Raw genomic sequence first — 25,083 nt, 5'->3', positions numbered from 1 at the left:
TGGTTGCCTCTCATGTGCCCCCTACTGGGGACCTGGCCTGCAACCCAGGCATGTGCTCTGACTGGGAACTGAACCAGTGACCCTTTGCTTCACAGGCTGGTGCTCAATCCACTGAGCTACACCAGCCAGGCAGTTTTTAATTCTTCAGTGAAGGAAAGACCTGATCCTCTAAATGAAACCCCAACAGACAACAGAACATTTCTACTGTCACCCTTCCTTCATGGCCAAGAAAATGAGAGCCTTCACCAGGGTAATTGTGTATGTGAGAGAAAGCAGAGGAGCAGATAACCCAGAGACTACGGGACCCTGGTTCTGAACTGAACTTGGACTGGGAATCCAAACTGTCACCATGTCCCTGTGCTAAGACTAGGAGGCTTTGAGGGCAGGTGACCAATGGAATGTTAGCACAGGATCATTTGGAAGTGGGTCCAAATATCCTTGGGCCCATGCTGTCACTTCCTCTCACTCTACAATACATACCAGAAAGAGATGTAGCAGCTGGAAAATCCCCACACTGGTTTACTGGGGAGTCAGTGGACGTGGAAGGAAAGTCTAAACTGCAGCCACGAGAAGTGCCCACACCCAGGATACTAGTGAATCAGAAGCTGGGTGGACGGCAGGGGTGTGTGCTCTACACACAAGGATTTAGAAGGTGCAGGGGTGCTGATTGTTACCACATACATTCCACTTCTAAGTAGACTTGTGCAAAAAAAAAAAAAGAAGGAGGAGGAGGAAAAGAAGAAGAAACTTAGAAGATGACAGTAAATGGAGGCAAACTGTAACTACACGTGACTCTAACTGCTGTGGCAGCCACATGGATACCCTGGTTGACCAACCTCAGTTCAGGCATCCCCTGGTACCCGCATGAACCTACTGATCTGTAAATGCCTTTCCAGTCATGTGAACGATGGTCACCATTTATTTTTACTGAGCCAGAGGCCGGCAAAATCCCTTCACTGCCCCACCTCGGGGCACATGCCCCTGCCGCCATGTGTCCCCACCTAGTCTGCAGAAGTTGTGCTGCCTTTTCCATCCATAGCACGTCCCTCCTCCTGTTGCAGGAGGAGGGTGACATGACACTGCCAGGAACAGTGAGTGGGCACAGTGCTGCTAGGACTTCCTGACAGACTCTGAGGGTCCGAATTTCACAAGGAATGAGACTCAAATGCAGATGACTTTTCACTCAGTCAAACACTTACAGTTCAGTGAAACTGAGCAGGACAGGTAACAGCTGCAAGGTAAGCAATAATCTGTGGAATGCGCCCCCTCCTGCAACACAAGATGAAGAGGCCCAGAGCCCAGGGGCTTCTGATGCTGGAGGCAGTACATTCCTCAGCTGCTCTGGGGTCTGAAGCCCAGGTGTGAGAAGCTGTTCAGGTGGAGACAGGCCCAGAAACACAGAAGGCTCTGGGACAGGGGCACCTAATGTGCCAGCTGCGCTGTGACCTGGGCCACATGTTGCTGTTGACCTGATGGTTCTACAAGTTTCCGTGGTGGACAGAGGCTCTGTTTAGGGACTTAGGAAGTCCTGGGGGTGAATCTCAGGGTAGGTACTGAGGAGATTCAGCCAAGATCTTGATATATCACACAAATAACTGTTACCCTTTGAGTAAAAACACTAGGCCTTATTTTAAAAAAAATTTTTTTTAATGTAATTATTGTTCAAGTACAGTTTTCTGTCCTATATTCGGCCTTATTTTTTTATTCAAAATTGGAAATATACTTCATTACTGAAAAGGAGGCAACTGAGTGGGAAATCACTTGCTTTTACTCAGAAATCATTTCCACCCAGAAAACCAGATTCTAAGAGTCCCCACCCTCTGTCCCTCATGTCATGACTGAGAAAGTGTGTGGAGGATGACCAGTGGGCTGCAAACCCTCCGAGATGCCCTTACCGCTGAGTCTCAGAGAAAGAGCAGAATCTGGACCCAGACACTGGAGATGCTGATACTCAGGGGTCACTGGGCTGTGGAGACCTGGGCAGGAATCTGCATCTGAAGGGTCTGATCTCCACAGGCTCCTGGACACAGGGACCCTGAGGGGGGTAGGGCTTCCAGGCTCTGGCTGAGGTCCACCTGGGCATCACAGGAGGGTTCATCCCCTCTGAAGTCCAAAGCAGTTCTAGATAAAAACAGCAAGAATACAGGTGAAGGTACTGCCACTGCCTCTCAAAATGGACAGTGGCTTTCCCCAAAAACTCTCCTTTATTTCAGAGGAAGAAAGTTTAACCACGGGTCACCAGGTTACCATGGAATCTGAGCTGCCCATTATGACCAGGGTGTCATGTCAAGCACAGGAAGACCACAACATCCACTAAAGTGGTACCTATGCCATTGCATCTGTGCTGACACTTAGGGAAATATGTATTGTGTTTTCACATAAAGCGTTTAATGAAGTGGCCTGCATGCCTTGGTCTTTACTGGGTCTTCCTATCAGCCTACACCTGTGGGCATGTTGGGAGCTCTGATGACCTTGGGCAGAGGAGGGAAAACTGTAGCCTGGTTTCCAGATAATTAAGCAAAATTGGGAGGCACGAACAGGAAGTGGTTGGCTCCAAAGTGAAAGGACATCTATGGGACATTCGTGAAAGACAGAGGGTCAAGAAAAACCTCCCAGGGGAACACGTGCCCCTCACCATGAGCTTTGATAAGGAGCATTAAGGACCAGATATGGAAGAGTACACTTTCTATCCTCTGTCCAATATTTCACTTCATTTTTATTACTGTTTTTAAAAATGTATTGATTTTTAGAGAGAGAGAGAGAGACAGATAGACAGAGATAGAGAAACAGACAAACGTCAACTTCCTGTTCCGTTTAGTGACACATTCACTGGTTGATTCCTGCCTCTGCCCTGACAGGGGAATCACTATGCAACCTTGGCCTATCGGGAAGACGCTCTAACCAGCTGGGCTGCCTGGCCAGGGATGGCCAGGATTGTACATCAATACTTAGAGACATCGAAGAAAAATGATAATATTGTTGACAATATATATAGTTGGGGAATGCATATGAAGAATGGTCTCCCTCCATGAGCAAAATCCCAGGAGACACCTGTCTGTCATGTGGTTCCCATCTCAGTGACCTCACAGAGGAGGACACTGAATAGTCAAGGGGACAACATGACACAATCTGTCGATTCACTTTTTTAAAAATATTTTATTTATTTATCTTTAGAGAGGAAGGGAAGGAGAGAAGGAGAGAAACATCAATACATGGCTGCCTCTCGTGAGTCCCCCGCTGGGACCTGGCCTGCAACCCAGTCATGTGCTCTGACTGGGAATCAAACCGCAATCGTGTGGCTTGCAGTCCCACGCCCAATCCACTGAGCCACACCAGCCAGGGCTCCGATTCACTTCTATTAAACATATAAATAAAAACAACAAAGAAATGACAGACAGACTCACAGACAAAGAGAGTGGTGCGGTTGATTACAGAGAAAAAGGGGGGTGAAGAAGGATGAAGAGACTAAAGGGGTCAAACCCCAGGTGACAGAGGGGATCAGACCCTGGACAGTGAGCTCACACACAGTGGGCAGATGTCACCTTACAAATTGTACACCTGAGTTTATACAACATTAACCAGAGGTACCACAACAAATTTGACTCTAAAAAAACTTAAAAGACCTTTAGTTGGTCACCTATCAATCAGAAGAAGAGATGTTTTATTTCTTTGAGTAACAAAAATATGTTTTTGCTTACTTACCTGTTGTTCACTAAGAATCAGGCATAAAATTGGTTTAGACTCAGCAGTAGAAGTTGTGCTGTGTGGTGTTGGCCATCAGACATCATTAGCATAAGTGTCTGTGAAAATAAAAGAAAATCGATGAATAAGCATTAAAACCCAATTTCTGCTGCAGAGCCCAGCCACTCAGGACCACATCTACGTCCTGGGCCACAGCATCACTCGATGCAGGAGTGAGGCCCACTGGGGCAGCTCATGGGTTTCCTGGTCTCCAGTTCCAGGGTCTGCAGTGATGGCCGAGACGTGCTGAGGAGTTTCTGAGTGGCCTGCAGATGTGAACATGAACATGTTCTTTTTTTTAAGAGTTTATCCATTTATTTTTAGAGAGAGGGGAATGGAAGGAGAGGCAGGAAGAGAAACATCAATGTGTGGTTGACTCTCATGTGCCCCCTGCTCGGAGCCTGGCCTTCAACTCAGGCATGTGCCCTGACTGGGAATCAGGCTGCTGACCCTTTGGATCACAGGCCTGTGCTCAGTGCACTGAGCTACACCAGCCAGGGCTGGACATGTTCTTTGCAGTCACTGGGGACAGTCTCTGTAATCATATTCAAGAACTTAGATTAAGAATGAAGAGCCCCAGGAAAAGAGCCGTGTTATTCCAGCTATTTCGTGTTATTCCAAACCAGATGTTGGAAATCTGGGAATGGTTCATTGTAGAGATGTGACTTACAATGAAGTACCGTACAACAATTCAGGACTGGTCACAGACTGGACAAACGTGCAAGAGGAAGCACAGAGGCTAAGAATGACAGTGACCTCTTCTGTGGCTGTTGCCACCTTGGGTCAGGTCCCTGCAGGGCCCTAAAGAAGAAGGACAAAGAGTGAACCATGAGGAACTGTGTTCCACTAGGAGACAACCTGAGTTTTGAAATATATACAAAATGAGAAATATGCAATATGTCTGTGAATAATGAATGGTGGGTAATACTGTGAAAGAGAAGCCAAAATTTAGTTTAAATGAATTTAGTAATTTGGGCTCAGGAGTCAGAGATTCTGCATTTGTATCTGCAGCTATATCTAGGCCAACACAAAAGGCTCTGAATGTTTAGGGGACGGTTGACTCAAGAAAGCACTCAGTCATGGCCCAGAAACTGTCACATGGAAAAGCTACTGCTGGTTCCTTTGATGTGGAGGTGGGATTCCAAGAGATTAGGGGACAGGAATGATGGAGTGGGTTTGTCTTTTATGTCCTGTTGTGCAATCAGGGAATCAAAATGATATTCATTGCACCAGCACATTGGGAAGTACATTTGAGAGAAAAAAATATTTTTGGGCCTCCATGTTCATTCTTCTCTCATGGCCACACCTGGCATGGGAAACTGCAGCCTCTCAATAATAAAGTCTAATATGACAGGGGGAGAGCAGCTCACAGCTGTGGGGAAGGGTTGATGGACGGCAGGGGTATGAGATTCAGCAAAAAATATGAAAGATAAACTCAGAGACATAAAAAAACACTTTAATGTTTGTGGCAGAAGAGGGAGGAGGAGACAGACGACAGTAACAGGTTGATAAATAGTGAAAAAGAAGACCTGACTTAAGTTGGTAACCGCCCAATACATTATACAGATAAAGTGATTTAAAATTGTCCACAAAAAACCTGGATCATTTTGTTCACCAGGGTTACTCCCATATATTCAACTAAAGCCAAGAATCATCTGAAGAGAAACTGGGTCGATGGGTAGAAGGGGGCAAAGGGCCTTGTGCCATCACTAGACACTCGGTAGATCTGGTCACCAAAAAGACAGCAGATCAAAGCGTCATCAGATGAGTCTGACCACTAGTGAGCTGTGGGCTTGGCTGACCAATCCCAGGTCTCATGGAAGTGAAGACATATGCCCCCTGCGTTCCACATGACCTGTATAAGCAGGTCATGCATCCCGGGTGTAGTTAACAGTGGTGTAGCTGGAATCATAAACATACTCAATCTTTACTTTAAATAATCCCTGTCCTGAGACAGTTGCAGTTTCTAATTCTTCAGTGAAAAAAACACCAGGTCCTCTGGACAAAACCCCAACAGACGACAGAACATTTCTCCTGTCACCCTTCCTTCATCCCCAAGAAAATGAGAGCCTTCACCAGGAAAACTGTATTGGAGAGAAAGTAGAGAAACAGATAATCCATAGACTACAGGACCTGGTTCTGAACTGAACTTGAACTAGGAATCCAGAGTGTACCTGTGACCCTGCATTAATACAAGGAGATTCTGAGGGCAGGTAACACATGGAATTTTCACTCAGGACCATTTGGAAGTGGATGTAAATGTAGTTGGGCCCAGGCTGCCATGCTCACCTCATTCTAGATGCATAAGAGAAACAGACATAGGGGCTGTACACAGTGAGTGAGGTTGTGTGGTGGGTAAGTCTAAACAAAAGGCACGAGAATGGTCTGGACCCAGGAAACTTGTGAGTCAGAAACTGGGTGGACAGCAGAGGTGTGTGCTCTACACACAAGGATTTAGAAGGTACAACGGTGCTGATTCCCACCACATCAATGTTCCACTTCTAATTACACTTGCGCAAAAAAAGAAGGAGGAGGAGGAGAAGAGGAAGAGGAAGAACAAGAGGAAAAGGAGGAGAAGAAACTTAGAAAATGACAGTAAATGGAGGCAAACTGTAACTATACGTGACTATAACTGCTACAGCAGCCACGTGGTTACCCTGGTTGAGTTACCTCAGTTCAGTCATGTCCTGGGACGTGCATCCCCTGGTACCCGCAGCACCTACTGATCTGCAAATGCCTTTCCAGTCATGTGGACCAAAGGTCACCGTAGGTATTTTTACTGAGCCAGGAGGCCTGCACATTCTCTTCACTGTCCCACCTCCAGGCACATCTCCCTGTAGCCCTGTGTCGCCACCTAGTCTGCAGATGTCATGCTACCTTTTCCATCTATATGTCCATCCTCGCCATACCAGGAGGACAAGGAGATGACCTTGCCTGGGCCAGTGAGTGGGCACTGTGCTGCCAGGGCATCCTGACAGACTCTGAGGGTCAGAATCTCACAATCAACATGACCAAAATTCTGGGGGCTTCTCACTCAGTGAAATATTTACAGTCCAGTGATAATGAACAGGAGAAGCAAAAGCTGCAAGGTAAGCATTAATCTGTGGAATGCGGTCCCTCCTATAACATAAGATGAAGAAGCCCAGTGCCCAGGGGCCTCTGATGCTGGAGGCAGCACATTCCTCAGCTGCACAGGGGTCTGCAGCCCAGGTGTGGGGGGAGCTGAGAAGCTGCTCAGTGGGAGATGGGCCCAGAAACACAGACAGCTCTGGGACAGGGGTGCCTGCGGTGTCAGCTGCTCTGTGACCTAGACCATGTGTTGGCACAGACTTGGTGGTCCTACAAGTGTCACTGGTGGACAGAGGCTCCATCTGCAGCCTGAGGTAGACCTGGGGGTCAACTGCAGGGTAGATACTCAGGATTATCAGTCAAGGTTTTAATACCACACACAAATAAACATGTCTTCTTGAGCAAAAAGGCTTGGCCTTATGTTTTGAGTCAATGTTGGCAAACACACTTCATGTGTGGCGGTGCAGCAACGTAAATGGAGGAAAACCAGCCTTTCCTCACTCTCCAAAATATTCTCCAGGCACAAACTAGAATCAAAGAGTCCCCATCCTCTCTTCCTCGTGTCATGAATGAGAAAATGTGGAGAGGACATACCACGGGGCTACAAGTGCTCATGAGATGTCCTCAATGTGAGTCACAGAGCAAGAGCAATACTGGACCCTGACAATGGGGAAGCAGCTACTCAGGGGTCCCTGGGAGGTGGAGTCCTGAGCAGGAATCTGTATTCACAGGGGTCCCATCTTCATAGGATCCTGCCCACAGGGACCTGGGTGGACACAGGGCTTCCAGGCTCTGCCTGAGGGCCATAATGCATCACAGGTGGTTTCCATCCCCCCTGAAGCCCAAAAAACTCACAGCTGAAAAAGGCAAAAATTCAGGGAAAGGCATTATCATTGTCCCTCAATATGGACTGTGATTTGCCCCAAAGGCTTTCCTTGGTTTCAATGAAAGAATGTTGAACCCTGAATCACCAGGTTACTATGGACCCTGAGCTGTCCATTATGACCTGGTGTGACATCACACAAAGGGGGACTATGATATGCATTTAAAGTAATACGGCCCTGGCTGGTGTAGCTCAGTGGATTGAGCACGGGCCTGCGAACCAAAAGATTGTGGTTCGATTCCCAATCTGGAAATACATGCCTTGGTTGTGGGCCACTTCCCAGTGGGGTATGCATGGGAGGAAACCATACATTGATGTTTCTCTCCCTCTCCTTCCCTTCCCCTCAACACCGGAAGTATTGGACTTCCAGTGATCATGGCCGCTTGGTAGACATGGGACACCTCTGCATAAACACATCGAAATTACAACTAAAATATAGACCAATCATCACTGAGAACCACCAGAAATCGAATTCAAATAATGTCTACAACTATGGAATTAAAGAAACCACACCCATCCAGACTGGTAGGCCCAGTGCAGACATGGATAGGCTGGTCCCATATCCTTGTGTGGTGGATAAAATTGGGAGGGATATCTCAGGAGGGAGGAGTCTAAGTCCCAACCCAGAATACAAAGCCCAGGGTTACAGCACCCGGAAATAAGTCCCAACAACTTCTGCTGCAAAAACAAGTTGGAATGATTCAGTAGAAGAAACTGCTGGAGCCCAAGCAGTTCCTCTGAAAGAACCCACACAAGGACTCACCTACTCCCCTCTGAGCTCCAGCACCAGGGTAGCACCTGGAAAGGCACCTGTGCTGTATGGGGAGACACTGAAGTGTGTGGCATGAAGGCAAGGAGGAGCTATTGTTCCTTTTCTAAGCCCTCCCCACGCAGAGGTGAGAACCTTGTGTTATATCTGAGACTCCATCTACCTGGCAACCTCTGTTTGATGAGAGACTCTGCCCCACTCAAGATGCTTTACCTGGCACAGGCTTCACAGATTCCTAAATCCTAGCAACTAGCAGCTGAAATCAGTGAGCCCCCAGCTTGGTTCCACCAGAAGGCAGCCTACATTCATAGCTTGGCTTCCCCTGGGATCTCCAAGCTGAGCACAAGAGCAGCCATCTCAGATTGCTTTACATCTCAACCAAGGTGTTCCAGGAAAAACTCAGGTGGGGGCTGACCTTGGCCTGCACCACCCAGAAAACCTCAGGGACTGCCCACCCAGGGAACAGCTACAGGCCACATCCCAGAACCATGACCCTGCTCCTGCACAGCTGATCTTCCACAAAGGGAAGAGTTTGGTGGTCAGTAGTCACTTCCAGTCCTTGCAGCTGACTGGCCTGGGGAAATCCCTCCCATTGACCTAATAACAGCAAACAGGGCTCAACTCCAACAGCAGGGTGTACTCAGACCACATGAAAGATGTACCTCTAGTACCCACTTTGAAATACAGGGGAGGCTGTGCTAGTGGACTCTACAGGACATCTACTACATCAGGCCACACTACCAAGACACAGAATCACAGCCTCTCTATGTAATACATAGAAACAACAGGGAAGCTGCCAGAACACTGAGACAAAGAAACATGGCCCAAATGGAAGAACAAATCAAAACTGCAGAAAAAGAGCTAAACAATATGGAGATAAGCAATGTATCAGATGCAGAGTTCAAAACACTGGTTATAAGGTTGCTTAAGGAATGTAGTGAGGACCTCAACGGCATAAAAAAGATCCAGTCAGAAATGAAGAATACATTAATTGAAATGACAAATTACAGGTAGTCTCTTCGTAATTTGGATGAAGTGGAGAATCAAATCAATTATTTGGAACATAAGGAACCAAAACCTGACAAATCAGAATAAAAACAAGAAAAATAATCTAACATTGAGGATAGCATAAGCAGTTTCTGGGACAACTTCAAGAAGTCAAACATTTGCAACATAGGAGTGCCAGAAGGAGAATAGAAAGAGCGAGACACTGGAAATTGATTTGAAAGTATAATGAAAGAAAAGTTTCCTACTTTGGTGAAAGAAATAGACACGCAAGTCCAGGAAGCACAGAGTCCCACACAAGAAGGATGCAAACAGGCCCCCTCCAAGATATAACACAATTAAAATGTCAAAGCTTAAAGATACAGAGAGAAACTTAAGGGCAGCAAGGAAAAAAACGTTAGTTACTCACAGGGGAATTCCCATAAGACTGTCAGCTGATTTCCTGAAAGAGACTTTGCAGGCTAGAAGGGAGTGGCAAGAACTATTCATGAAAAGTAGGGACCCACAGCCAAGACTGCAAAGACAGCAAAGACTTCATTTTGAATCCAAGGGCAGATGAAGAGCTTCCCAGACAAGAAAAAGAAAAAACTAAATGAGTTCATCATCTCCAAACCATTGTTATGTGGAATGTTAAAGGGACTTACGTAAAAAAAAAAAAGATCAAAACCATGAACAATAAAATGGCAAAAAATACATATCTATGAAGAACTGAATCTAAAAAACCAACCAAGCAAACAAGAAGAACAAAGGCAGAATCATGGTTATGGGGAGCATTTTGATAGCTGCCAGATGGAAAGGGGCTGTGGGCGATGGGTGAAGAGATGGGGAATTAAGAAGCACAAATAGGTAGTTACTGAATAGCCATGGGGATGTTAAGCACACTACTGAAAATGGAGCAGCAAAAGAACTCACAAGCATGACCCAGGGACATGAACAATGGTGGGGGGATTGGCTGAGGGAGAGGGGTTTGTGAGGGTCGGGGTCAAGGGGGGAAAATCAGTACACCTGTAATAGCATGATCACTAAAATCTAATTTTAAAGAAGTGGTGCATATGTCATTTCAAATGGGGAAACACTTAGGACTCATGTCACTTACTGCATTTTGCTGTGTGCAATGTACTTTTTTGTCCAAATTTTTGAGGGAAAAATAAGGAGGCACATTATATATGGGTAGTACTGAAATACATTGAATTCTTTCTTGTGTTTTTTAACTATTTGTTACATGAAATTTCTTGCATCATAAAATGTTCAAGAACAAATTATGAAAATCCTCTATATAATATAAAAGCAGGTATCTAAATATAAATAAATAAAAATAAAATTAAAACATTGAAAGGAAAGATTTTATTCCTGAATATCTCACCCAAAACATGGGTGTGTATTATACTTGGCAAAATATGGAGAATAAAGACATGGCCCACATGCCTCGGTCTGTAGTGTCTCTCTCAGCCTGCACCTGTGGGCACGTGTGGCGCTGGCAGCCATCTGCCCAGAACTGTGGGCAGACAAGGGAAATCCGTCCACTGGCTTCCAGATCATTTAGCACCATAGGAAGGCACCACCAGGAAGTGGACAGCTGCAAAAAGGCGGACCATATCGGGGACATCCATGGAGGACAGTGGGTCATGAAAAACCTACAAGGGGAACAATTTACAGAGGTGGCCCTCATCATTAATTTTGATAGGGAACATGAACACCAGATATGCATGTGTATGATTTCTCTCCTCTGGCCAATATTTTATTTGATTTTATTATTGTTTTAAAAATCATATTCATATTTAGAAAGAGAGGGGACAGACAGAGACAGAGAGAGACAAATAGAAACTTGGTGCACTTAGTGGCACATTCACTGGTAGATTCCTCCATGTGCAGGAGTCAAAGAAAGAAAAGCTTTGGTAGATCAGGAAGATGCTCTAACCACTGAGACACCCATGCAGGGAGGGCCAGTATTTTAAATCACTGTTTAGACACTTCACTGAAACATGTGAATTTTGTCAACAATAAAACTGGGGGAGAGGTATGCAGAAAGATCTGTCTCCATGGGAAAAATCCCAGGAGACACTTGTCTGTCATGAGATTCCCATCACAGTGTGACCTCACAGAAGAGGACACTGATAATCAAATGGACAAGATGACACATTCTGTCCTTTCACTTCTATTAAATGTATAAATAAAAACCACAAACAACAGACGACAGATGGACTCACAGACACAGACAGTACTATGGTTGATCACAGAGAAAAAGGGGGTGAAGACAAATGAAGAGACTAAAGGGGTCAAACCCATTATTACTCTAATTATTAGGCTTATCATCTGTTGAGACTCGGTAGTGGACCATCTGTTGAGACTTGGTAGTGGAAAGTGCGCTGTGTCATGTTGGCCATCGGACAGTCCATGAGTAACAGTGTCTGTGAAAATAAAAAAAAAGTCAGTCAATAAGCGTTAAAACCCAATTTGTGCTTCCAGAGTACAGCCACTCAGGACAACATTTAAGTCCTCAGCCACAGCATCATTCAACAGGGGAGTGAGGCCCACTGGGGCAGCCCAATGGGCTTCCTGGGTTCTAGTTCCAGTGTCTGAGCTGACCACAGAGACACGCTGAGGACTCTGAGTGGCCCACAGATATGGACATGGGCCCGCTATTTACAGTCACTTGGGACAGTCTCCATAATCACATCCAGGAACATCACATTCAGCGGTTCCAAACCAGATGTTAGAAATCTGGGAATGTTTCATTGTAGAGAAGCGACTGACACTGAAGTAAAGGAGAGTAACTCAGGACTGGTCACAGATAGAAAATGTGCTAGAAAAGACACAGAAGGTTAAGAATGACAGTGACCTCTCCTGTAGCTGTTGCCACCTTGGGTCAGGTCCCTGCAGGGCCCTAAAAAGGAGGGACAGAGAGAGAACCACACGAATGTTTGCTCCACTAAAAGATGACCTGTGTGGTGAAATATATATGAAAGGAACAATATGCAATATATCTGTGAATAATGAATGGTGGATAATAAGGTTAAAGAAACATAAATTTGGTGTCAATGAATTTAGGAATCTGGGTTGAGGAGGCAGAAATTCTGCATTTATATCTGCAGCCATATCTGGGAAACAGACAAGGCTCTGAATATTTAGGGGATGGTGGACTCAAGAAACCATTCAGTGACAGCCCAGGAACTGTCACATGGTTCCTTTGATGTGGAGGAAAGACTTCAAGAGCTTAGGGGGACAGAAATGTTGGAGTGGGTTTATCATTCAAGTCCTCTTTTGCAATCTGGGAGTGTTCAAATGGCATATCTTCCATCAGTACATTGAGAAATACATTTTATGGGAAAAACATAAAATATTTGAAGGCCTCTGAGTTCACTCTCCTCTCAAGGCCACACCTGGCATGGGAAACTGAAGGCTCTCAATAATCAAGTCTAATGTGACAGGGAGAGAGCAGGCTCACAGGTGTGGGGAAGGGCTTGATGGATGGCCAGGATATGAGATTTGGCAAAAATATGAAAGATAAACTCATAGACACAGAAAACACTTTAGTGTTTGTGGCAGGAGAGGGAGGAGGGGAGAAGGAGGGCACAGGTTGATAAATGGTGAAAAAGAAGACCTGACTTAAGTGGGTAAACCCACAATACACTGTACAGATGATGTGAAGTAAAATTGTCCACCAAAACCCTGTATCATTTTGTTCACCAGGGTCACCCCACTCAATTCAATTAAAGCCAGTATCATCTGCAGAGAAATTGGGTCCTGGGGTAACAGGGGGCAAAGGGCTTTGACCTATCACTAGACACTCAGTAGATCAGATCACCTAAAAGACAGCAGATCAAAGTATCATCAGATGAGTCTGACCCCTAGTGAGCTGCAGGCTTTGCTGACTAACCCAAGTCTTCTGGGAGTGAAGGCACATTTCCACTGAGTTACACGTGACATGTACAAGCAGAAGTATCCTGGGTGCAGTGAACAATGGTGTAGGTGGAACCATAAACATACTCACTCTGTCCATTACCCAATCACCTATCTTGAGCCAGTTACATATTTATAATTCTTCAGTGAAGGAAAGACCAGATCCTCTGGACAAAACCCCAACACACAACAGAACAATTTGTGATGTTAACCTTTCTTCATTACCAAGAAAATGAGAGCCTTCACCAGAGTAACTGTGTATTGGAGAGAAAGCAGAGAAGCAGATAATCCACAGACTACAGGACCCTGGCTCTGAATTGCACTTGAACTAGGAACTCAGAGCATCATGGTGACCCTGCATTAACACTGTAAACTTTGGGGACAGGTGACCAATGGAATTTTAACTGAGGAGTGTTTGGAAGTGGATGTAAATGTCATTGGGCCTATGCTGTCATTCTTCCCTCATTGCAGATGCATAAGAGAAAGAGACATAGCAGGTGTATATGGTGAGTAAGGTCATATGGTAGAAAAGTCTAAACAGCACCTATGAGATCTGCCCGCACCCAGGAAACTAGTGAATCAGAAGCTGGGTGGATGGCAGAGGTGTGTGCTCTACACACAAGGATTTAGAAGGTGCAGGAGTGCTGATTCCCACCACATCAACATTCCACTTCTAAGTAGACTTGTACAAAACCAAGGAAGAATAGGGAGGAGGAGGAGAAGAGGAACAGGAAGAACACAGGAAGGAGGAAAAGGAGGAGAAGAAACTTAGAAAATGATAGTAAATGGAGGCAAACTGTAACTATACATGACTCTAACTTCTGCGGCAGCCACGAGGTTACCCTGGTTGAGTTACCTCAGTTCAGGCATCTCCTGGTACCTGCATCCCCTGGGACCTGCATCTCCTGGTACCCGCATGAACCTACTGATCTGCAAATGCCTTTCCAGTCATGTGGACTAAAGATCAACACAGGTATTTTTACTGAGCCTACAGGCCTGCAAAATTCCTTCACTGCCCTACCTTGGGGCACATCCNGGAAGAAGAAGGAGGAGGAGGAGAAGAGGAACAGGAAGAACAAGAAGGAAAAGGAGGAGAAGAAACTTAGAAAATGATAATAAATGGAGGCAAACTGTAACTATACATGACTCTAACTTCTGCGGCAGCCACGAGGTTACCCTGGTTGAGTAACCTCAGTTCAGGCATCTCCTGGTACCTGCATCCCCTGGGACCTGCATCTCCTGGTACCCGCATGAACCTACTGATCTGCAAATGCCTTTCCAGTCATGTGGACTAAAGATCAACACAGGTATTTTTACTGAACCTACAGGCCTGCAAAATTCCTTCACTGCCCTACCTTGGGGCACATCCCCCTGAAGCCCTGTGCCCCCACCTAGTTTATAGAGGTTGTGCTGCCTTTTCCGTCTACATGTCCCTCCCACAATGCCAGGAGGAGGAGAAAACAACACTGCCTGGACCAGTGACTGGGCACAAGGCTGCCAGGGCATCCTGACAGACTCTGAGGGTCAGAATTTACAATCAACATGACTGAAATTCTGGGGGCTTCTCATTAAGTGAAATATTTACAGTCCAGTGATAATGAACAGGACAGGTAGCAACTGCAAGGTAAGCAGTAATCTCTGGAATTCGGCCACTCCTGCAATATAAGATGAACAGGCCCAGTGCCCAGGGGCCTCTGATGCTGGAGGCAGCACATCCCTCAGCTGCACAGGGGTCTGCAGCCCAGGTGTGCGGGAGCTGAGAAGCTGCTCAGGCGGAGACAGGCCCAGAAACACAGACAGCTTTGGGACAGGGGCGCCTGCTGTGCCAGCTGCCCTGTGACCTGGGCCATGTGTTGGCACAGACTTGGTGGTCCTATGAGTGTCCTTGCCAGACAGAGGCTCCATCTGCAGCCTGAGGAAGACCTGGGGGTCAATCGCAGGGTAGATACTCAGGATTATCAGTCAAAGTTTCAATATCATACACAAATAAACATGTCCTCTTGTATAAGCAGTTTCTGGGACAACTTCAAGAATTCCAACATTCACAACATAGGAGTGCCAGAAGGATAGGAGAAAGAGTGAGACATTGGAAATCAATTTGAAACAATAATGAAAGAAAAACTCCCTACTTTGGTGAAAGAAATAGACACGCAAGTCCAGGAAGCACAAAGAGTCCCATACAAGATAGATGCAAAGAGGCCCACTCCAAGATACAGCATAATTAAAATATCAAAGCTTAAAGTTACAGAGAGAAGCTTAAGGGCAGCAAGGAAAAAAAGTTAGTTACTCACAGGGGAATTCCCATAAGACTGTCAGCTGATTTCTCAAAAGAGACTTTGCAGCCTAGAAGGGAGTGGCAAGAACCATCCATGAAAAGCAGGGACCTACAGCCAAGACTGCAAAGACAGCAAAGACTTCATTTTGAATCCAAGGGCAGATGAAGAGCTTCCCAGACAAGAAAAAACTAAATGAGTTTATCAACACTAAAACATTATTATGTGGAATGTTAAAGGGATTTATTTAAGAAAAAGAAGATCAAAACTATGAATGATAAAATGGCAAAAAATACATATCTATGAAGAACTGAATCTAAAAAACCAACCAAACAAACAAGAAGAACAGAGACAGAATCAGGGTTATGCAGAGTGTTTTGATGGCTGCCAGATGGAAAGGGGCTGTGGGTGATGGGTGAAGAGATGGGGAATTAAGAAGCACAAGTAGATAGTTACTGAATAGCCACGGGGATGTTAAGCACACTACTGAAAATGGAGCAGCAAAAGAACTCACACGCATGACCCAGGGACATGAACAATGGTGGGGGGATTGCCTGAGGGAGTGGAGTTTCCCAGGGTCGGGGGCAAAGGGGGAAAATCAGTACACCTGTAATAGCATAATCACTAAACTCTCATTTAAAAAAGTGCATATGTCATTTCACCTGGGCAAACACTTAGGACTCATGTCACTTACTGCATTTTGCTGTGTGCAATGTACTTTTTTGTCCAAATTTTTGAGGGAAAAACAAGAAGGCACATTATACATGGGTAGTACTAAAATACATTGTACCCTCCTTTGTGTTTTTTAACTATTTGTTACATGAAATTTCTTGTATCATAAAATGTTCAAGAACAAATTATGAAAATCTTCTATATAACATAAAAGCAAGTGTCTAAATATAAATAAATAAAAATAAAATTAAAACATTGAAAGGAAAGATTTTATTCCTGAATATCTCACCCAAAACATGGGTGTGTGTTATACTTGGCAAAATATGGAGAATAAAGATGTGGCCCACATGCCACGGTCTGTATTGTCCCCCTCTCAGCCTGTACCTGTGGGCACGTGTGGACCTCCCAGAACTGTGGGCACAGGAGGGAAATCTGTCCACTGGCTTCCAGATCATTTAGCACCATAGGGAGGCACCACCAGGAAGTGGACAGCTGCAACAGGGCAGACCATATCGGGGACATCCATGGAGGACAGTGGGTCATGAAAAACCTACAAAGGGAACAATTTACAGAGGTGGCCCTCATCATTAACTTTGATGGGGAACATGAACGCCAGATATGCATGTGTATGATTTCTCTCCTCTGGCCAATATTTTATTTGATTTTATTACTGCTTTGAAAATCATATTCATATTTAGAAAGAGGGGACAGACAGAGACAGAGAGAGACAAATAGCAAGTTGGTGCACTTAGTGGCACATTCACTGGTGGATTCCTCCATGTGCAGGAGTCAAAGAAAGAAAAGCTTTGGTAGATCAGGAAGATGCTCTAACCAACTGAGACACCCATGCAGGGAGGGCCAGTATTTTAAATCACTGTTTAGACACTTCACTGAAACATGTGAATTTTGTCAACAATAAAACTGGGGGAGAGGTATGCAGAAAGATCTGTTTCCATGGGAAAAATCCCAGGAGACACTTGTCTGTCATGAGATTCCCATCACAGTGTGACCTCACAGAAGAGGACACTGATAGTCAAGTGGACAAGATGACACATTCTGTCCTTTCACTTCTATTAAATGTATAAATAAAAACCACAAACAACAGACACAGACAGTGGATGGTTGATTACAGAGAAAAAAGGGGTGAAGATGATGAAGAGACTAAAGGGTTCAAACCCCAGGTGACAGAGGGAATCAGACCTTGGACAGTGAGCTCACACACANTCTGTCCACTGGCTTCCAGATCATTTAGCACCATAGGGAGGCACCACCAGGAAGTGGACAGCTGCAAAAAGGCGGACCATATCGGGGACATCCATGGAGGACAGTGGGTCATGAAAAACCTACAAGGGGAACAATTTACAGAGGTGGCCCTCATCATTAACTTTGATGGGGAACATGAACGCCAGATATGCATGTGTATGATTTCTCTCCTCTGGCCAATATTTTATTTGATTTTATTACTGCTTTGAAAATCATATTCATATTTAGAAAGAGGGGACAGACAGAGACAGAGAGAGACAAATAGCAAGTTGGTGCACTTAGTGGCACATTCACTGGTGGATTCCTCCATGTGCAGGAGTCAAAGAAAGAAAAGCTTTGGTAGATCAGGAAGATGCTCTAACCAACTGAGACACCCATGCAGGGAGGGCCAGTATTTTAAATCACTGTTTAGACACTTCACTGAAACATGTGAATTTTGTCAACAATAAAACTGGGGGAGAGGTATGCAGAGAGATCTCTCTCCGTGGGCAAAATCCCAGGAGACACTTGTCTTTCATGTGATTCCCATCACAGGGTGACCTCACAGAGGGGGACACTGATAGTCAAGTGGACAAGATGACACATTCTGTCCTTTCACTTCTATTAAATGTATAAATAAAAACCACAAACAAACAACAGACGGACTCACAGACACAGACAGTGGATGGTTGATCACAGAGAAAAAGGGGGTGAAGATGATGAAGAGACTAAAGGTTTCAAACCCCAGGTGACAGAGGGAATCAGACCTTGGACAGTGAGCTCACACACAGTGGGCAGATGTCATCTTACAAATGGTACAGGTGCGTTTATATTACATTCATCAAAGGTATTAAAACAAATTTCATTATAAAAGTAATTTAAAATACATTTAGTTGGTCCCCTCTGAATCAGGAGATATTTTTTTTCTTTTAAAACACAAATATTTTTTTGTTTACTTACCACTGCTACTCTAATTGCTGCCTATCATTGGTTGAGACTCGGTAGTGGAAAGTGCTGTGTCATGTTGGCCATCGGACAGTCCATGAGTAACAGTGTCTGTGAACGTTTTTAAAAAGTCAATCAATAAGCCTTAAAAACCCAATTTCTGCTTCCGGAGCCCAGCCACTCAGAACCACATCAAAGTCCTGGGCCACAGAATCACTCGATACAGGAGTGAGGCCCACTGGGACAGCCCCATGGGCTTTCTGATCTCTAGTTCCAGTGTCCAAGCTGACCACAGAGACACTCTGAGGACTTTCTGAGTGGCCCACAGACATGAACATGGGCCCACTATTTACACTCAGTTGGGACAGTCTCCATGATTACATCCAAGACCCCACATTCAGCCTCACGAGCTGCAGAAAACAGCCGTGTTAGTCCTCAGTGGTTCCAAACTAGGGGTTGGAAATCCGGGAATGGTTCATTGTAGAGATGTGACTGACACTGAAGTAAACTAGAAAAATGTAGGACTGGGCACAGATTGGACAAATGTGCAAGAGGAAACACAAGAGGGTAAGTATGGTAGTGACCTTTTCTGTGGCTGTGCCACCTTGCATCAGGTCCCTGCAGGGTCCTGAAGATGAGTGACAAAGAGTGAACCACAAGGAACTGTGCTCCATTAGGAGACAGCCTGCATTTTGAAATATACGCAGAAAGAAAAATATGCAGTATGTCTTTGAATAATGAATGGTGGATAATAATGTTAAAAAGAAACATAACTTTGGTTTAAATGAATTTAGTAGTCTGGGCTCAGGAGGCAGAAATTCTGCATTTATATCTGCAGCCATATCTGGGCCAACAGAAAAGGCTCCGAATGTTTAGGTGGTGGTTGACTCAGGAAAGCACTCAGTGAGGCCCAGGAACTGTCACACGGAAAAGCTAGAGCTGGTTCCTTTGATGTGGAGGGAGGAATTCAGGAGCTTAGGGGGACAGGGATGATGGAGTGCGTTTCTCTTTTAAGTCCTGGATTGCAATCTGGGAGTGTCCAAATGATATACATTCAACCAGCACATTGAGAAGTACATTTTAGGGAAAAATGTGAAATATTTGAGGGCCTCCATGTTCACTCTCCTCTCAAGGCCACACCTGGCATGGGAAACTGAAGGCTCTTGATGATAAACTCTAATGAGACAGGCAGAGAGCAGGCTCACAGGTGTGGGGCAGGGCTCCATAGATGGCAGGGGGAGGGCTATGAGATTGAGAAAAAATATGAAAGATAAACTCAGACACAGAAAACACTTTAGTGTTTGTGGCAGAAGCAGGAAAAAGAGGAGAGAAGAGCATAGGTTGATAAATGATTAAAAAGAAGACCTGACTTAAGTGGATAAACCCACAATACATTTTACAGATCATGTGAAGTAAAATTGTCCACCAAAACCCTGTATCATTTTGTTCACCAGGGTCACCCCACTCAATTCAATTAAAGCCAGTATCATATGCAGAGAAATTGGGTCCTGGGGTAACAGGGGGCAAAGAGCTTTGACCTATCACTAGACACTCAGTAGATGTGATCACCTAAAAGACAGCAGATCAAAGCATCATCAGATGAGTCTGACCCCTAGTGAGCTGCAGGCTTTGCTGACTAACCCAAGTCTTCTGGGAGTGAAGGCACATTTCCACTGAGTTACACGTGACATGTACAAGCAGAAGTATCCTGGGTGCAGTGAACAATGGTGTAGGTGGAACCATAAACATACTCACTCTGTCCATTACCCAACCACCTATCTTGAGCCAGTTACATATTTATAATTCTTCAGTGAAGGAAAGACCAGATCCTCTGGACAAAACCCCAACACACAACACAACATTTGTGCTTTTACCTTTCTTCATGTCCAAGAAAATGGAACCTTCACCAGGGTAACTGTGTATTGGAGAGAGAGCAGAGAAGCAGATAATCCACAGACTACTGGGCCCTGGCTCTGAACTGCACTTGAACTAGGAATCCAGAGCGTCACAGTGACCCTGCACTAAGACTAGTAGATTTTGAGGGCAGATGACCTTTAACTAAGGACCATTTGGAAGTGGATGTAAATGTCATTGGGCCCATGCTGCCATTCTCCCCTCTTTCTAGATGCATAAGAGAAACAGACATAGGGGCTGTACACAGTGAGCAAGGTCATATAGTGGGAAAGTCTAAGCAGCACCTCTGAGATCTGCCAGCACCCAGGAAACTAGTGAGTAAGAAACTGGGTGGATGGCAGGGGTGTGTGCTCTACACACAAGGATTTAGAAGGTGCAGGGGTGCTGATTCCCACAACATCAACATTCCACTTCTACTTAGACTTGTGCAAGAAAAAAGAAGAAGAGGAGAAGGGCAACAACAAGAATAGGAGGAAAAGAAAGAGAAGAAGCTTAGAAAATCACAGTAAATTACGGCAAAGTGTAACTACATGTGAGTCTAACTGCTGAAGCAGCCATGTGGTTACCCTGGTTCACCAACCTCAGTTTAGGAATCTCTTGGTACCTGCATCCCCAGGTACCCTCAGCACCTACTCATCTGGCAAACACCTTTCCAGTCATGTGAACCAAAGTTATTTTTAATATTTTATTTATTTATTTTTAGAGAGAGGGGAAGGGAAGAAGAAAGAGTGGGAGAGACACATGAATGTGTGGCTGCCTCTCATGTGTCCTCTACTGGGGACGTGGCCTGCAATCCAAGCATGTGCCCTGACTGGGAATTGAACCTCAATTCTTTGGTTCGCAGGCCTGTGCTCAATCCACTGAGCTACACCAGCCAGGGCAACCACCAAAGTTATTTTTACTGGTTCAACAGGCCTGCATATCCCCTCACTGTCCCAATTAGGGCACATCCCCCTGAAGCCCCGTGTCCCCACCTAGTCTGCAGAGGAACTGACTGCCTTTTCCATCCACAGCACATCCCTCCTGCTGTTCCAGGAGGAACATGACATGACGCTGCCTGGACCAATGACTGGGCACAGTGCTGCTAGGACTTCCTGACAGACTCTGAGGTCAGAATTTCACAATGAATCTGACTCACATTCGGGGGACTTCTCCCTCAGTGAAATATTTCCAGTCAAGTGATACTGAGCAGGACAGGTAACAGCTGCAAGGTAAGTGGTAATCTATGGAATGGGGCCTCTCCTGCAATACAGGATGAAGAGGCCCCACACCCAGGGGCCTCTGATGCTGGGGGCAGCACATTGCTCAGCTACTCGGGGTCTCCAGCCCAGGTGTCGGGGGAGCTGAGATGCTGCTCAGTGGGAGACAGGACCAGAAACACAGAGGACTCTCGGACAGGGGTGTCTGCTGTGCCAGCTGCTCTGTGACCTGGGCTGTGTATTGCTGTAGACCTGATGGTCCTACAAGTTTCCCTGGTGGACAGAGGTCCTGTTTAGCAACTTAGGAAGTCCTGGGGGTGAATCCCAGGGAAGATGCACAGTGTTTACATCCAAGGTCTTGACATCACACAAAATAACTGCTGTCCTTTTGAGGAAAAATCATTGGCTTCATTTTTGAGTCAAAATTGGCAAGTATACTTCATCTCTGAAAAGGCAGCAACGTGAGTGGTTCAACCACCTGCTTTTACTCAGAAATCATTTCCACCAAGAAAACAACAGTCTAAGTGCCCAAAATCTCTGTCCCCTGAATCATGACGGACCACAGGGCTGCAAACCGTCCCAGATGTCCTTACCTCTGAGTGTCAGAGAAAGAGCAGGATCCAGACCCGCACACCAGGGAAGCTGATACTCAGGGGTCACTGTGCTGTGGAGACCTGGGCAGGAGTCTGTACTTACAGGTGACTGATCCCCACAGGCTCCTGCCCACAGGGTATAAGGAGGCAGGGCTTCCAGGATCTGGCTGAGATCCAAGGGTGAACCAGAGGTGGGTTCATCCCCTCTGAAGTCCAAAGCAGTTCTAGAGAAAAACAGCAAGAAATCAGAGGAAGGTACTGCCATTGCCCCTCAAAATGGACTTTGACTTTCCCCCAAAACTGTCCTTGGTTTCAGGGGAAGAATGTTTAACCATGGATCACCAGGTTACCACGAAATCTGAGCTGTCCATTGTGACCTGGGTGTGATGTCATGCACAGAGTCATGTAGAGGACATGCACAGAGAGACCCAGCAACCAATCACAGTGGTTCCTGCAGGATGCCACCTGGGCAGACCCAGCAGGAGGAAGAAGCTGTGTCACCAGTGGCCCCAACGACCTTGGATCCCACCCTGTACAGTGTGTGTCTCTCAGACTTGACCCCATGGGAGTCCCCTGTGCTCTGTGCAGGGAGGATGGAGAGTCATGGCTGGTTTCAAGTCCCCTTTGCAGGATGTGGACGAAACAGAAGGCCATCTGTGGACATCCAAGGAGGACAGGGGTTCCAGGAAACCCCTCCGGGGGGATTCAGTCATCATTCGGTTAGCTGGGAAGGAAAATGCCTGGATGCACCATCATGGGCTGGTTCATGGCCCTGGGCCGCAGTCTATATCAGTGATCAGGGACCTGAGAGAATGAGATACTGAGCACCAGACACTGATCTCTGGGGGACAGGTGGGTGGACAGGGCTTGTCAGTGGGCAGTCTGACTCTGAGGACTTTGTGTCTCTGGTGATGCTAGGACAGTGTGGCCTTAGAGAAGGAGACTTCAGTTATCACATGAATAGGGGGACACTGTCATTACACTCAGATGTGGGATATGACACCAAAAGCCACCAACAAACAAAATAAAAAAAACAATGACACACACTCATATGTACACACATCGAATGGTAGATACTAGAGGAGAAGGGAATGGAGGAGCCAAAGAAGGTAGAGGTCAAATCCAACGTAATGAAAGAAGACTGGGGGAGACCAGACAGAAGAATATGTATGTATTGCATACATGCAGTTGCACATTTCAAATTTACATGATATTAAGCAATGTTACCCCTTAAATTTAACTTTAAAACTTAAAAAGAAGCTACTGAACCCATACCTTATTTAAGAAGAGTGTAGACATGGATTTGGGGTGAAAGAAAGGAACATAAAAAAGAGCAAAATTTAAGGACACAGATAACAGTGTGGTGAATGCTGGGGAGGAGTCGGGGGGGAGGAGGTTACAAGAGGCTTTTGAGGGTCAGGTGATGGTTGAGTATGAGCTCAGGCCCATTTGGAAGTGCGTCCTGATGTCCTGAACCCACCCTGCCACTGTCCTGTCGCTCTAGAACACACAACTGAAATAGCTGTAGGAGGCAAAAATCCCCCACACTGAATCGCTGAGCAGTTTCTGAGTGGCCGGCAGATGTGAACGTGGAGATGTTGTTCTTTTTTAAAAAGAGTTTATATATTTATTATTAGAGAGAGGGGAACAGAAGGAGAGGGAGGGAGAGAAACATCAATGTATGGTTGCCTATCATGTGCCCCCTGCTAGGGGCCTGGCCCACAACTCAGCCATGCGCCCTGACTTGGAACCAAGCTGCTGACCCTTTGGATCACAGATCTGTGCTCAGTCCACTGAGCTACACCAGCCAGGGCTGGACAGGTTCTTTACAGTCACTCGGGATGGTCTCCGTGATCACATCCAAGACCATAGATTCAGCTTGAGGAGCCTCAGGAAAAGAGCCGTGTTAGTTCTCAGTGGTTCCAAACCAGGGGTTGGAAATCTGGGAATGGTTCATTGTAGAGGTATGACTGACACTGAAGTAAACTAGAAAAACTCAGGACTCTACACAGACTGAACAAATGTACAAGAGAAAACACATAAGGGCAAGAATGGTAGTGACCTCTCCTGTGGTCATTGCTGCCCTCAGTCAGGGACAGAGAGGGAACCACGAGGAAGTGTGCTCCACTAGGAGACAGGCTTCATTCTGAAATATATACAAAAAGAGAAATATGCAAAATGTCTGTGAATAATGAATGGTGGATAATACTGGGAAAAAGACAAAGAAATGTGATTTAAATGAATTTATTAATTTGGGTCCATGAGGCAGAGATTCTGCATTTATATCTGCAGCTATATCTGGGCCAACAGAAAAGGCTCTGAAGGTTTAGGGCACAGTTGACTCGAGAAAGCATTCAGTGACAACCCAGAAAGTGTCACATGGAAAAGCTATTGCTGGTTCCTTTGATGTGTAGTGAGGAATTCAAGAGCTTAGGGGAATGATAATGATGGATTGGGTTTGTCTTTTAAGCTGCTTTGCAATCTGGGAGTGTCCAAATGGCATGCATTCCAGCAGCATATTGAGAAGTACATTTCAGACAAAAAACATAAATTATTTGAAGGCCCCCATGATCACTGTTCTCTTAAAGCCACACCTGGCATGGGAAACTGAAGCCTCTCAAAGATAAAATCTAATGTGACAGGTAGGGAACAGCCTCACAGGGGTGTGGAAGGGCTGGATGGATGTTGGGGGTGGAGGGGTATGAGACTGAGCAAAAAAAAAGAGATCCACAGACACAAAAACATTTTGGTGACTGGTGGGGGAATGGGAAGGAGGGTGGAGGAGGAGGGCATAGGCGTGATAAATTATGAAAGTGAAACCTTGACTAAAGGTAGTAAATGTACACCACAATGTAAAATCCTGCACCGAGTTACCACA

At 45.6% G+C, this 25,083-nt stretch overlaps 1 long non-coding RNA gene across 1 annotated transcript; it reads right to left on the bottom strand.

The window, feature by feature from the left end:
* Window positions 1-11,484: 11,484 nt before the first annotated feature.
* On the bottom strand, window positions 11,485-22,419 carry LOC118992080 (uncharacterized). The gene is made up of 3 exons (XR_005067541.1): window positions 22,206-22,419; window positions 18,515-18,610; window positions 11,485-11,875 (listed from the first exon to the last, which is right to left on the bottom strand). It is a non-coding gene; the product is annotated as an uncharacterized LOC118992080 (long non-coding RNA).
* Between the last annotated feature and the right edge of the window lie 2,664 nt (window positions 22,420-25,083).

This window comes from Sturnira hondurensis, unplaced genomic scaffold, assembly GCF_014824575.4.
Source record: "Sturnira hondurensis isolate 20B ecotype Veracruz unplaced genomic scaffold, ASM1482457v3 Scaffold0007865, whole genome shotgun sequence".
Lineage (NCBI taxonomy): Eukaryota > Metazoa > Chordata > Mammalia > Chiroptera > Phyllostomidae > Sturnira > Sturnira hondurensis.
The sequence above is the reverse complement of the archived record's forward strand: the minus strand, read 5'-3'. Positions and strand labels throughout refer to the sequence as shown.